The 8,989-nt window shown below is 43.5% G+C and overlaps 1 protein-coding gene across 4 annotated transcripts in view; it reads left to right on the top strand.

The window, feature by feature from the left end:
• FAM210A (family with sequence similarity 210 member A) overlaps window positions 1-8,989 on the top strand; it is a 32,138-nt gene that overhangs the window by 680 nt on the left and 22,469 nt on the right. The window contains exon 2 of one of the 4 annotated variants that reach the window (XM_043539912.1): window positions 3,708-3,744. The exons of the other annotated variants lie outside the window; for them this stretch is intronic. The gene's annotated coding sequence lies outside the window, so the exon portion shown is untranslated. The remainder of the gene's footprint in view (window positions 1-3,707; window positions 3,745-8,989) is intronic. 4 annotated transcript variants of the gene reach the window in all.

Raw genomic sequence — 8,989 nt, 5'->3', positions numbered from 1 at the left:
TCGCCCCAGCCTGTTTCCGTTCCCTCCGGGAAACCAGCCTGGGTGGGCCTTGCCTCTTCATACTCTCCTGTAGCTGCTTTCTCTGCGAACGTGTTGCGTCCGTGTAGCATGCTTTTTATGTGAATAATTTCTAAGTTCGTAGGATGTGGCTTCAGCTAATGCAAGTAGAGAGAGTCCTTTTCAGGCGAGGACGGGAGCCTCAGATTTGAGAAATCCTCTTCCTCTTTCAGGTTCTCCTCCTCCCATGTTCCGCTCCCTGCTTGTGTGTGTGTGTGCGTGCAAGGAGGCAGCAGGAACCTGCCTACCGAGTGTTTGGGGTTTTCTTTGCTCCCACCTTGCCTCATCCAACCTCCCTAGTCATCCTGGGACCAAAGCAGAAAGTAGCTGACTGAAATCAAATCAGATAGGGAACTTTGTGTCAACTTTTGTTCCAAAGTTGCTCTGGGGAACTCCCATCAGATGTCTGCTAATGACCACATGCAAGACACCAAAATGATATAACGTTCATTCGTAGTAGACTAAAGATGCCTCGTGGGGCTGCAAATACACCTGTAGGCTTGGTTCCCCCTTGATAGGGCTCGATGCCTTCTCTCAGTGGGAATGGGATTCCTTGCTGGTCTCTGTGTGCCTTTGTTGCATAATTAACCTGAGCTCTTGCTCTTAGTTGTTAACATGATTCTTGTCATCAAACATGCACAAAGCTCCATGAATTTGGTGCTTTCAGTCTGAGCTAAATGGGCCCATGTGGGGCTATAGACTATAATCTAGGGATCTCTAACTCAGATCACCACGAGGACTAGTACATTGGCCCGAGGGCCATATCACCAACACCTTTTCATATAAAGATACAAAAGCGCCCCACCCCTTGCCTCCAGCCCTGCCCCCACTCCATCCCTTCCATGAGTCCCTGCCCTTGCCCTTCCTCTTCCCACCCCTTCCCCAAGGTCCCCACCCCAACTCCACCCCCTCCCTGCCCCTATTCCAACCCCTTCCCCAAATCCCCACCACTGTCCCGCCTCTTCTCTACCTCCTCTCCTGAGCGAATAGCTCCCCTCCCCCTGGAAAGCGCTAAGTGCTGCCAAACAGCTGTTTGGCGGCAGGAAGCACCTGGAGGTAGGCAGAGGATTGGAGACGCGGCGCGCTGGTGGGGAAGGAGGGTGGCGGGTGAGAGGAGCTTGGGGGCCACAGGAAATAACTCCACAGACTGCGTGTTTGAGACCCCTGCTATAATCTGAGTGCTGCTTATACTGAGGCTGGTAACTTGCCCACTTTACGGTGTGGATATAGGCTAAAGTTCTGGAGTGCCACTGCTGGTAGTCCTTCAGTGCCTTCTCACAATTCCCTATATATCCAGGAGCATAAACAAGTTCTCTCACAACTCTAGGAGTGAACCATAGAGCAGGTCAGTTACTGAAGCACTAAGAACCATGAGTTGTGACCCCAGAATCTCTAACACCTTACACTAGTGTGAATGCAGCAGCTCAAGTATGGCTTTGCAAGTGTGACAGCTGTAACCCACAGTAGGCCAACCAGGTGATCAGACACAATCACCCAAGTTAACACTTCAGAGGCTTTGTCTACACTAGCACTTTTGTTTGTAAAAAAACACACCCCTGACCGACATAAGTTTCACTGACAAAAGCACCAGTGTGGACAGCTCTATGTCAGTGGGAGATGCTCTCCTGCCAGCATAGCTACCGCCGTTCATTGGGCATGGTTTAATTATGCTGGTGGGAGAGCTCTCTTTTGCTGGTGTAGAGCGGCTACATGGGAGACCTTAAAGCGGTGCAGATGCAGTGGTACAGCGGTGTTGCAGTGAGGTCCGTAGCGTAGACATAGCCAAAGAAGAGATGCTCTCACTTTCTCTTGATGGGGTATGGATACATCTCCTCCCCCATACCTGTCCCCTGAGATCCACTCTCACCCTTTGTTTTATAGGCTCCACGCATCAAATTGAGGAGGAGGGAGTGGTGGTGACACACCCAAGCACCACCTTCCTGTGGAGTCAAAATAAAATGTCACAGCAGACTTTGCTCATATTCGTGATTTGATTGTTCCTCTTACATGTTTTGATCAACAGTGAAGTAGTTAATGTTAATATCTATCATATGGCATCTGAATTAAAGTCCTGTTGAGGTGAACAGGGGCAGTTCACAACTCTTAGAAATTAGCATAGAATCATAGAATATCAGGTTGGAAGGGACCTCAGGAGGTCATCTAGTCCAACCCCCTGCTCAAAGCAGGACCAATACCCAACTAAATCATCCCAGCCAGGGCTTTGTCAATCCTGACCTTTAAAACTTCTAAGGAAGGAGATTCCAACACCTCCCTAGGTAATGCATTCCAGTGTTTCACCACTCTCCTAGTGAAAAAGTCCTCATGTGGCCCTTGTGGTCATTTGAGACCCCTGGTCTAGCTAGAATCTTGATGATTCACTATAGTGGTGGCTTCCTGATGTAGCTGACCCACTGAAAACATTTCCAATAGACTTTTGTCTCAGACTTTAACTAAGAAAATTATGATAAAAGCAGATACTCTGACTGGAGGGTCCCCTCTAATCATCTTTCTCTCACTCTACCTGTTTTGTCTATTTAGAGTATTAGCAATTGCTAACAGTTGCTGTGGTTGGGGCTTCTAGGTGCTACTTCAATGCAAATAATAATTTGTGACCTCTTTATTCTCTGAATTTCAAGGAGATACTCTTTACTCTTCTACAAACAGTTCTGTACCCAATCACTCCCCACCTTCAATGTTTTTCTCAATTCTCACAAGTTATGCCTCATCACACCTTCTGCCCATTTCATGATTCCTCACAAGAACACCGTTCAGTGCATGCTTAAGTTTTAGCTCAAAGAGGACTTATTGCTCAGTTAAGCCCCCAAAACAAAAACAAATAAAGCAAATTTTGGGCTATATTGAACCTCCAATAATTGGCTATAAATGCAACTCAGTGCAATTCTTTGGCTTTATTTTTAGGGGAAAAACAAGCCATCACTCCAGAGGTTGTGTAATATTTTTAGTAATATTTGCCACAATGGTCTGTATGTACTTTTATTATAAAATTTGTAGTTCAAAATCTCATTACTTAAATGCGATAAATTATACATTTTGTATGAAAACAGTACACTTTCAGAAAGGGGTAGGCTTCATGAGAGCATGTTCTCCAAAAATATGCTTGAAGAAGGTGACCTGTTCTTCACAACGTTCTCCTACAAGACAGGACAAAAGGCTTAGTTAGCACAAAATCCTATTATATTGTCCCTAACATCGGTGCGGTGACACTAAAATTCAGAACAAAATCAACTGCATCAATACTGGTGTTTAGGTTTTTCCTACATGGAAGTGGTTTTTGCTTTACTTGCTTATGTTTTTAGCTTTTTTTCATTAGAAGCAGCTACTATTTTTAAAGTGAACTTCCCTTTTAAGGCCTGTCAGCTGAATAGCCTTAAGTGGACATTTGTGTTAGCTTCTTCTGTTTTTAATGGTGCGACTGTAAGATTGCCTGTAGTGAAAACTGCAAGATCTGGGTATAGTTCTTCTAGGCTAGAGGCGTATGCAGCACAAATTTTGCAATAACTGGGAAGGGAAGTATTAAAGTAGTTAAATGGAAACGGATCGTCCTTTGTTTTGGGTTTAGGTTGAGAGTGTTACCTTGTGAGTCCAAAATTGTGTTGTTCACTAATCCATAATTCTATCTCATGTTCAAGTGATTTCACACAAGAGGAATGAGACAGCAGGGATGGTGTAAGTCAATTTTTTTATGCAGTTAAAAGTTTTGGTTGAGAATGTTCACTTAACTAATTATTTTGAAAGGTTCTTCTGTATGCACACTTTTGTAAACTTGATATTGGGGGAAGGGCACAACTTAAATGTTTTAATAAACTTAGAGGCTGTTTGTTTATACCTTGATGTGTAACTTGGCTGTGTGCACTGACAAAGAAAGCAACACATGTATGTAATACAGAGAATGTTTGCTGAAGTTCTAAGTAGTAGCTGCTGTCTTAAGGGATGTCTGTACTGCAGCTTGAGCACAAGTGTGACTGAGGCCCTGGGTCTGCACTTGGGTGATGAGGTGATGTGGCAATGTACCCCTCGCTATTTTTAGTTCAGTGCTCTACTTGGGTTGGGAGGTGCACACTCGCCTACTATGGCTACGCTGCAGCTAAAACAGCATGTTAAACACTGTCCTTTTTATAAATTAACTCATTTTTTGACTTATTTGGACACCCATTTATGATTAGACTCCTGCCACTCATTCAAGTTACAAAATTATCTGCTAAATTACAAGTAATGACATCTGTCCTTTCAGGCCTCTTTCTTTGCCTCAAGGGAAGTGTCATGAGTTTTAAACACCTGATGAAAGGCTGGTGTGAATCAGTCTCATAGTAACCTAAATCTTGCCAGTGTTAGAAGCCAACTAGTGCTACAGGAATGTGTACAGTAGGAACGTTTCCCCCCCCCCCCCCCCAAGTAACTTTACTGTAGCCAGGGCAAGTTGGAGTTCTAGCAGCTGTTGGTGGTCAAGCTAAACATGTCCATGTCAGTAAGGTAATGAAATCTTTAGCACGTTTTCTTTGCGTAGTAGACAAGACTGAGAGCCTAGTCAAGCCCAAATGCTTTACAGGAATTAGCTAACATGTTTAAGAGCTCTAGTGAACACACACAGCTTTGATCCTAATCAAGACATTATTCTTCCAGCACTAGTCAAATGTAAGCATCAGTCTTTAATTTTTAATATAAAAGGTAAAGTTGTTTGCCTTTGACAGTGCAGCATATTTTGAAACTAATTATATTCAGGGTTAGAGTGCTTGTTACTACAGCTTAGACGTTTCATCTATAACTGGAATCATTTTATACATTGTGGGGATAAGGCAGACCACATACAGATACTACTAGTTAGAACTATGGCCCTGCATCTCTCCCCCTTGAGAGCTAACAATTAACTTCCACCGCCAACGTTGACCCTGGGGGCATGCCATCTCTAGCCCTCTTCACAATCAAACCAGATGATGTTAGCACAGGTGTGGTGAGCCTGAGAAGGAGCCAGAATTTACTAATGTACATTGCCAAGATCCACAGTAATACATCAGCTGCCTCCCACCCACTGGCAGCTCTGCTGATCAGCACCTCCTGACCAGCTGTTTCATGGTGTGCAGGAGGCTGGGGGGGGCAGCTAGAGGTTGAGCACCCCCCAGCACATTGGAAAGTTGGCACCTGTAACTCCAGCCCTGGAGTTGGTGCCTATACAAGGAGCTGCATGTGGCTCTGGAGCCACAGGTTGGTCACCTCCATGTTAGCACAAACATTTTAGCTGTCTTGAGCCAGTGGGGGTAATCTTCACTAACCAGGCCCCAACCTGCTGAACTGGAAGCCACTGCTAACTCGACCACACATTTACATTAAAGAAAGGCAGATACTAACTCAGTAATTCCATTTGATACCATCCTTTTACCTGGGGTGAAATTAGGGTTCTCTCGTAGCCTCTGATTTCTTTGTTCAAAGAACCTGAATATGGTATAAAAAAGCATGTTATCTGCCTGCTTTGCTGCATCAAGGAACTTGCGGGCAGAAACACTGTGATGTCCTCCAACATCCCTGATGAATTGCAAGGCAGGCAGCACCTGGTGCTTGGACGATAGAACCTCTACTATTTCATCATTTGCGGTAGAAAGTCTCTGCAAAGCCAAGTAACAAGACAAAATTAAAGCCATAAAGTGATTATGGAGCAGTGGGTGAAATTCTGTGGCCTGCGTTGTGCAGGAGGTCAGACTAGATGATCATAATGGTCCCTTCTGACCTAAACATCTATGAATCTATGAATTATATTAATACTGTAATACAGCCTTATTTACAGTCACCTCTCCTATATACTAACTCTCTGATCAGATACAATACCGTGGGGTTTTAGTTGTGGGGGAGAGATAGCTCAGTGGTTTGAGCATTGGCCTGCTAAACCCAGGATTGAGAGTTCAGTCCTTGAGGGGGCCATTTAGGGATGTGCGGCAAAAATTAGGGATTGGTCCTGCTTTGAGCAGGGGGTTGGACTAGATGACCTCCTGAGGTCCCTTCCAACTCTGATATTCTATGAAATATAAATCAGATATAATTTAAAAGGCAATTTATTGGTTTATGGATCTATTTCTTAGGTAGTTTTTACTTAACCCATGGGAAGAGCACAAACAGCCCGGGGGACCTGTTGAAAGAAAAGGCAGTAACCAATTTTTCTGAAAGTGGTATTTTTTGAATAAATATAACGTGGTAAGGGGACATGAATACAATGCTAATAGTTGATTGCAATACATTCTGAAGTTCAAGCGTAATTCTGTAAGAATTCAGTAGAGGGCAGAACAAAACTTCTAAAGGAAAGAGCCCAGCATAGCTGCTCAGTATTACAGAGCAGGGATAGTTGAGCGGTTGCTATGGAGTTGGAATTAGCACCATCCAATAGAAAAGTAATTGAAGCAGTGTCTGCAGTAGGGTGCAGAAATGTAACAGCCTAGAAAGAGCTATAAAGAGTTTTGTATGTTTTAAGAAGCTGTAGAGATTTAATTTAGTGTGATGTTAAAAGGTAGGACTAAGTACAATGTAAAACTTCAGATCTCTGACTCCTGTCAAAGTAAAGGCGGGGGTGGGAGTATTTCTGTCACTTCTAGTTAGATGCAGATTAGCTAAACTGCACATCAGTTTAAAGAGTAATTGAAATGCTTTTTAAGTAAGTACAAACCTACTGTTTAACATCCCACGTCTTTAACTGAATACACAGATATAAAATACAGCTCTTCTACTTATATACTTTCTAATACCCTTTAGTTCAATCGCTAACACTTGAAGATCTTTAAGAAAAGCTGTTTCCTATTCTACTTAAGGTCTGTCTACACTATAAATACTGCTTTGTCAACAGACTCGGTTACAGCAGTGAATATTAAAATCTAGACATAGACTTAACTTGTCCAAGGCTTTATTATGGTTCTGTGATCTAGCTAAATCCCATCTGTCTGCAGATTTAAACTATGTTGTGACCAAGCAAAGCAAGGTTAGATACAATAATGTAAAAAAGTTGGTGACCAGCCTCTGTTAGTGCTAGTACCACGGGAGCCGCACCAGTGCAGCGCAGTGGTGGGAGATTTAGAAGTGCCAGTGAAGACACGGCCACAAGTGGAAATACCACAGAGAATAAGGCCTTGTCTACACTACAGAGTTTTGTTGACAAAAGTTTATGCTGACATACAGCCGCTACTTTCATTAAACCACAGTTGCATGTCCACACTATGCCCCTTGTCTTGGCAGAGTGCATCCACACTAGCAGCTCTTACATCGACACTGAGAGCAGTGCACTGTGGGTAGCTATCCTCCTGTGCAACTGGCAGCAGTGTGCTTTGGGAAGGGTTTGCAGTGCCACATGGGGTAAGTACAGTGTCAGGTGATGCAGATTTCTCAATCCCATTGTTCCATGAGCATCCTACTAGATTGCTAGCTACATTTCAACTGAAGCGGGAGTGGAGTGCAGGGGAAGAGTGTGTGACGGAGTGTGTATGTTTCTGTGTGCGGGAGAGACTGTGTGTGTGTGTGTTGGGGAATTGGGGAAGGGGAGTGTATATGTGAGAGAACACTGCATGCGTTGGGACAGAGTGAGTGTGTCGGCATGCTGTCTCTTTAACTTCAGACAGCAACTGGAAGCAGCCAGTCTTAAGGTGGAGGAGGGGAACATCCCCCATACATCAGCCCCCACCTCTCTCCCTGGTTGTGCACTGAGCAGCAGTCCACTCTCCCCTCCCTCCCTGCAGCAGCAGCCTGCCTGCTGCTGGGTTCCTAGTGCTGGAGAGAGTAGGATTCCACATTAATGATTTGCACTTTGCTGTGGGACAGAGCAGCATGCTCAGCTGTCAGAACTTCCCGGAGCTTTGAAAGGAGAGGGGCACATGTCTGTGTAGCTCTGTGCAGGGCAGCCGAGATCAAAACAGTGAGCAGAGACATCACTCTTGATGGGCATTGTGGGCTACTGGGAGAGGCCTGTTATGGCAACATAACAAATTGTCAAAGTAGACGCTGACGTTCATCACTTTAACTTTGCCGCAAAAAGCGTTATGCCTCTCATTGAGGTGGTTTTATTTTGTTGGCAAAATAGCAGAATTTTGCCCCGAAAAAGTAGCAGTCCAGTATGTATACCTTCACGGTTTTGCCAGCAAAGTTGCCTTTTGCCTACAAAACTGTGTAGTATAAATATGGTTTAAGATTGTGGCACATTATCCTTCACTGCTGCTGGAATGTGCAACGGTTTCCTATTGAATGTGGTTCACATTACAGAGGTTCCCAAACTTTATTGGTTAACATACCACCACCTTAAAAAACTGGTGTTCTATCAATTCACTTCTCGGCAAGCTCATGTACTACAGTTTGGGGACCCTGTACAAGAATGTATGACTGTACCGGGTATGTCCAGCTGCCTTGGACAAACACAGTTGCTGGATTTTCCTAGTTAAATCACTTAGCAGAATAGTCAACACTGTCATATTTAAGATTATAGATTAATACCCAGTTAAAGACTTACTGATACTTCATGGAAAAAAGAGGAAAACATTGCATTAAAGAAAATGCTTTTAAAAGTGTTTGTTTTTTTTTTAAACCTAATTATTCTTTCCACTTCTATAGAGGGATATTTACAAGAAAAACTGGATGTCTCTTTTGTTGGTGAGAGTGGTGGTATAATTCTGCTGGCAATAAGCAGCAGAAAGGGATGAATTTAAGTTCTTTAAAATCTTGTTTTCATGTTAGCATTAAGCTGTTTTGGCGAAAATATTGTATTAGTAGAAGTCTTCCTAAATATTTTTGAACACTTCTGTGGGGCACCACTAGACTTTGCAAATGAATGTGGGGAAGTCACATCTTAGACTTTTGTTTGCATGTTTGTATGTTAGGATCGCTGGAAAGTTAAAGTGTTTGTCTAACCTGTTCTTAAAAATCTCCAATGATGGGAATTTCACAGCCTCCT

The sequence above is a fragment of the Chelonia mydas genome, chromosome 2 (assembly GCF_015237465.2).
Source record: "Chelonia mydas isolate rCheMyd1 chromosome 2, rCheMyd1.pri.v2, whole genome shotgun sequence".
In the NCBI taxonomy this organism is placed as follows: Eukaryota; Metazoa; Chordata; order Testudines; family Cheloniidae; genus Chelonia; species Chelonia mydas.
The sequence above is the reverse complement of the archived record's forward strand: the minus strand, read 5'-3'. Positions and strand labels throughout refer to the sequence as shown.